Here is a 6,000-nt window from a genome sequence, read left to right on the forward strand (position 1 = left end):
CTTAAATTGGGTAAGAAAGCATGAAGAACCGGAGGAGAGAGAAAGTGGAAGAAACTGGGGTGGTACATAAATACTGTCTGATATTGTTCACCACTTTTGCCATGCAGATTATACCCTTCATGATAGCCAGCTCCCAGTTTATTAAAGGGATAAAAGGAACAAATTTTCTTTCTTTTTTTTTTTTCAGTGAAAATGCTATTCCATCCATTCTTTCCTGTGAGAAATTTTATCTAACCAGTCACAAAGTTTCTCAACGTGGCGGCTAGCTGCAATCTCTGAGTGACCTAAGATGAGAGAGTTAGTGAAACAGGTATGGTTTCCATAATAGCAACCTGATTGAAGCCTTTTGTTGTTTAGTTGCTATGTTGTGTCTGACTCTTTTGTGACCCCATGGTTTGTAGCTTACAAGGCTTCTCTGTCCATGGGATTTCCCAGGCAGGAATACTAGATTGGGTTGCCATTTCCTCCTCCAGGGGATCTTCCCAACCCAGGGATCAAGCCTGTGTCTCCCACATTGTAGGTGAATTTTTTTAATCACTGAGCCTCCAGGGAAGGCCACTGAAGCCTTAGTTGATATTTAAAATCCACCTCTTCTACCACCAGTTTCCCTCAGTCTCAGATGGCCCTTCAGCTGATCTGGGTTGGCTTGCCTGTGGGATGCTGCAGATCTTCATCCCATGGAGGTCTAAGCCCTAAGTTTTTCTGCCCTCATTTGACTATGGTTGCTACAGATGCTCCTTTACACTGTTATAGTTGGGTATGGAAATGATGAAATACTCTAGGATATCCTCTGGGTTCCAGACATACTCCCCTCTGTTCCCATTGTGTGAGGGCGACTTTGGTTCTTCATGTAAATCTCTTGCAATTTCAGTAACTCCATGTCTGCTGGTCTAATAACATGAAGAGCAAATTGATCAGTTGGTGGTCACAGCCTCAGATTCAGTAGAATCTTTCCTGTGTACTTCCAGAGGCAATGCTTCCTACTCTCTCCCCTGAACTTAAGATTTCTAATCCAGTTGTGGCTAAAATCATGGGCTGGGCAGCAAAATTCCTCAGTGGGTTCCTGGGGAGGGGCAACCAGAGGGACCATTCTGATTTCTACCCCTTGATTTTTAGACTCATGTAATCTAGCTATTAGGGACAGAATACCATAAATACATGTGTACTTTCTCATGTATATCCCTCTATTTTCTCTTGTATCCCAAGCAGCTAGGACAAATGAAGTTGTGTATAATTTCAGAAGGTTTTACTGTTAAACTGGTCCTTGTCTGAACGTTGCATGTTCATTTCCTGGGTAGCTGACTCTGAGACAGAGATTTGGTTATAGGAGGTTCATTAGACAGTGCTTTGGGCTCACCATCTGTAGATGGGAAGGAATGTGAAGGAACCAGGATTGGGCAAACAGACATGTTGGGTGGTGATTCAGTCCTGATTTGGGGTTAGGAGGCCATCTTTATACCTCCATGCCATGGGTGGAGCCATGACTTTATACCTCAGTTGTGGCTGCCCTGGGAAGGAGTCATGTCCTTGGGTAGATGGTTCCCTTTAGTGGGGACAGTTCCTAAAAGGGGCTGACAGCTGAGGCCTAACCGTTGTCAGCAGTCCCACTACCTGGGAGAATATGTCCTTACTTCCTGAACAGGCACTTTGGTAGCATCTCTTGGCATCCACCTCACTGTGCCTTTTCAAGTGCATTTCACTAGTCTATTAGATTGGCCTCTTCTGGGGGTAGATGGTAAGATCACTGGCATATGGTTGTATTACATCTAATTTACGTAGGGCAGGACTCATAGTCTGAGGCACGGTTGTTTGGGTCTCAGGTCAATTGATTAGACACTGGATAAGCATTTAGATCTTGCCCATGAACAGTATGAAAAGGCAAAATGATGGGATACTGAAAGAGGAACTTCCCAGGTCAGTAGGTGCCCAATATGCTACTGGCGATCAGTGGAGAAATAACTCCAGAAAGAATGAAGGGATGGAACCAAAGCAAAAACAGTACCCAGCTGTAGATGTGACTGGTGATAGAAGCAAGATCCGATGCTGTAAAGAGCAATATTGCATAGGAACCTGGAATGTCAGGTCCATGAATCAAGGCAAATTGGAAGTGGTCAAACAAGAGATGGCAAGAGTGAACGTCGACATTCTAGGAATCAGCGAACTAAAATGGACTGGAATGGGTGAATTTAACTCAGATGACCATTATACCTACTACTGTGGGGAGGAATCCCTCAGAAGAAATGGAGTAGCCATCATGGTCAACAGAAGAGTCCGAAATGCATTACTTGGATGCAATCTCAAAAATGACAGAATGATCTCTGTTCGTTTCCAAGGCAAACCATTCAATATCACAGTTATCCAAGTCTATGCCCCAACCAATAATGCTGAAGAAGCTGAAGTTGAGCGGTTCTATGAAGATCTACAAGACCTTTTAGAACTAACACCCAAAAAAGATGTCCTTTTCATTATAGGGGACTGGAATGCAAAAGTAGGAAGTCAAGAAACACCTGGAGTAACAGGCAAATTTGGCCTTGGAATGCGGAATGAAGCAGGGCAAAGAGTAATAGAGTTTTGCCAAGAAAATGCACTGGTCATAGTGAACACCCCCTTCCAACAACACAAGAGAAGACTCTACACATGGACATCACCAGATGGTCAACGAAATCAGATTGATTATATTCTTTGCAGCCAAAGATGGAGAAGCTCTATACAGTCAACAAAAACAAGACCAGGAGCTGACTGTGGCTCAGATCATGAACTCATTACCAAGTTCAGACTCAAATGGAAGAAAGTAGGGAAAACCGCTAGACCATTCAGGTATGACCTAAATCAAATCCCTTATGATTATACAGTGGAAGTGAGAAATAGATTTAAGGGCCTAGATCTGATAGATAGAGTGCCTGATGAACTATGGAATGAGGTTCGTGACATTGTATAGGAGACAGGGATCAAGACCATCCCCATGGAAAAGAAATGCAAAAGAGCAAAATGGCTGTCTGGGGAGGCCTTACAAATAGCTGTGAAAAGAAGAGAGGCGAAAAACAAAGGAGAAAAGGAAAGATATATCCATCTGAATGCAGAGTTCCAAAGAATAGCAAGAAGAGATAAGAAAGCCTTCTTCAGCGATCAATGCAAAGAAATAGAGGAAAACAACAGAATGGGAAAGACTAGAGATCTCTTCAAGAAAAGTAGAGATACCAAACGAACATTTCATGCAAAGATAGGCTCGATAAAGGACAGAAATGGTCTGGACCTAACAGAAGCAGAAGATATTAAGAAGAGGTGGCAAGAATACACAGAAGAACTGTACAAAAAAGATCTTCACGACCCGGATAATCACGCTGGTGGGATCACTCATCTAGAGCCAGACATTCTGGAATGTGAAGTCAAGTGGGCCTTAGAAAGCATCACTACGAACAAAGCTAGTGGAGGTGATGGAATTCCAGCTGAGCTATTTCAAATCCTGAAAGATGATGTTGTGAAAGTGTTGCAGTCAATATGCCAGCAAATTTGGAAAACTCAGCAGTGGCCACAGGACTGGAAAAGGTCAGTTTTCATTCCAATCTCAAAGAAAGGCAATGCCAAAGAATGCTCAAACTACTGCACAATTGTACTCATCTCACACGCTAGTAAAGTAATGCTCAAAATTCTCCAAGCCAGGCTTCAGCAATACGTGAATCGTGAACTTCCTGATGTTCAAGCTGGTTTTAGAAAAGGCAGAGGAACCAGAGATCAAATTGCCAACATCGACTGGATCATGGAAAAAGCAAGAGAGTTCCAGAAACACATCTATTTCTGCTTTATTGACTATACCAAAGCCTTTGACTGTGTGGATCACAATCAACTGTGGAAAATTCTGAAAGAGATGGGAATACCAGACCACCTGACCTGCCTCTTGAGAAATCTGTATGCAGGTCAGGAAGCAACAGTTAGAACTGGACATGGAACAACAGACTGGTTCCAAATAGGAAAAGAAGTACGTCAAGGCTGTATATTGTCACCCTGCTTATTTAACTTACATGCAGAGTTCATCATGAGATACGCTGGACTGGAAGAAGCACAAGCTGGAATCAAGATTGCTGGGAGAAATATCAGTCACCTCAGATATGCAGATGACACCACCCTTATGGCAGAAAGTGAAGAGGAACTAAAAAGCCTCTTGATGAAAGTGAAAGAGGAGAGTGAAAAAATTGGCTTAAAGCTCAACATTCAGAAAACGAAGATCATGGCATCTGGGCCCATCACTTCATGGCAGATAGATGAGGAAACAGTGGAAACAGTGTCAGACTTTATTTTTGTGTGCTCCAAAATCAGTGCAGATGGTGACTGCAGCCATGAAAGTAAAAGACGCTTACTCCTTGGAAGAAAAGTTATGACCAACCTAGATAACCTATTCAAAAGCAGAGATATTACTTTGCTGACTGAGGTCCATCTAGTCAAGGCTATGGTTTTTCCAGTAGTCATGTATGGATGTGAGAGTTGGACTGTGCAGAAAGCTGAGCACCGAAGAATTGATGCTTTTGAACTGTGGTGTTGGAGAAGACTCTTGAGAGTCCCTTGGACTGCAAGGAGATCCAACCAGTCCATCCTCAAGGAGATCAGTCCTGGGTGTTCTTTGGAAGGAATGATGCTAAAGCTGAAACTCCAGTACTTTGGCCACCTCATGCAAAGAGTTGACTCATTGGAAAAGACTCTGATGCTGGGAGGAATGGGAGGCAGGAGGAGAAGGGGACAACAGAGGATGAGATGGCTAGATGGCGTCACTGACTCGATGGACGTGAGTTTGAGCAAACTCTGGGAGTTGGTGATGGACAGGGAGGCCTGGCATGCTGCAGTTCATGGGGTCGCAAAGAGTCAGACACAACTGAGCGACTGAACTGAACTGAAGCATTTAGATAATGGGGCTAAAGGGGATACTGAGGATAAGGAAGATTAACTCATTCTGGAGCATGTGTCTATTCCAGTAAGCATGAACTGTTATTTCTTCCAGGCTGTAAGGTATAACTGGTCTTCCACAGATTGGCTCTTCTCCTGGAGGAGTGGTTCCATATCATAAAGGCTAGCGACCTGGATCTGAAGTACTGGCAGAGGATAGGTCAGCCTTGTTGAAAGGAAGGCCATACCACTGAGCCCTTGCACAGTCCCCTCTCTTGTCTTCATGGGCTCACTGTGCAAACACTGGAATGGCCCAGGAGGGAGGCTCGCTCATATTCATAAGTTATTCTCCCTGGCTGTTGAGAGTCTCCTCTGTGATGAGTGCCCACTGATGAACATTAGCAGAAACAAAGTGTCCTCTGCCAGAAACACATCTCTTCCCCAGAATTCTTTGTCTATGGTTTTCTACTCTTGTTACTTCTGGGACCTTAACCTGCCTAGCCATTTGCTATACCAAGGAGTCTGTGGCTATCCTTTTCTTTCTAGCTACTTTTCTTTCCACACAAGTTGGGCCATCCAGTATAGTTATTACAAATCTGCCCACTAGGATGACTGGTTTTTTCCTATCTCTTTTAGGACCACTTGCAGGGGTGGGGTGCTGTTGTATGACAATAAGACACTTTTTTTTTTTAGTACCAACATATTTCCCAATTCATCTGTGAACAAAGCCTGACTTTTTCTGCCTTAGTTTGTCCTGGGGAAAGAGTTTGTCATGAGCTGTGGGAGAGGCATCAGTGTAGTAGAGATCAAGGATGTGGTATGTAGGCTCTGTTCAAATCATTTGATCGTGGCTTTTGGACTTGCTCTATCTCTACAAAGGTCTGGTTGCACACCAAAAGCTACTTTTCAAATGGTACTGCTCTAATGCAGTAGGATCAGCCATGCTTCAGGCTACCAGGGCTATGTAGTGTACCGCTCCTATTTGGGCTTGCTAAGGATTTTACACATCTGTGATACCCCGCTGTGCATACCATCAGCAACAGTGGATCATCAGGGCCGTACAACCTGATGAAGTGGAAACTTGCACCACACCCTGTGTTCCACTCAAAATTGTCGGTCTCCAAA

This window comes from Capricornis sumatraensis, chromosome 2, assembly GCF_032405125.1.
Source record: "Capricornis sumatraensis isolate serow.1 chromosome 2, serow.2, whole genome shotgun sequence".
NCBI classification, from domain to species: domain Eukaryota; kingdom Metazoa; phylum Chordata; class Mammalia; order Artiodactyla; family Bovidae; genus Capricornis; species Capricornis sumatraensis.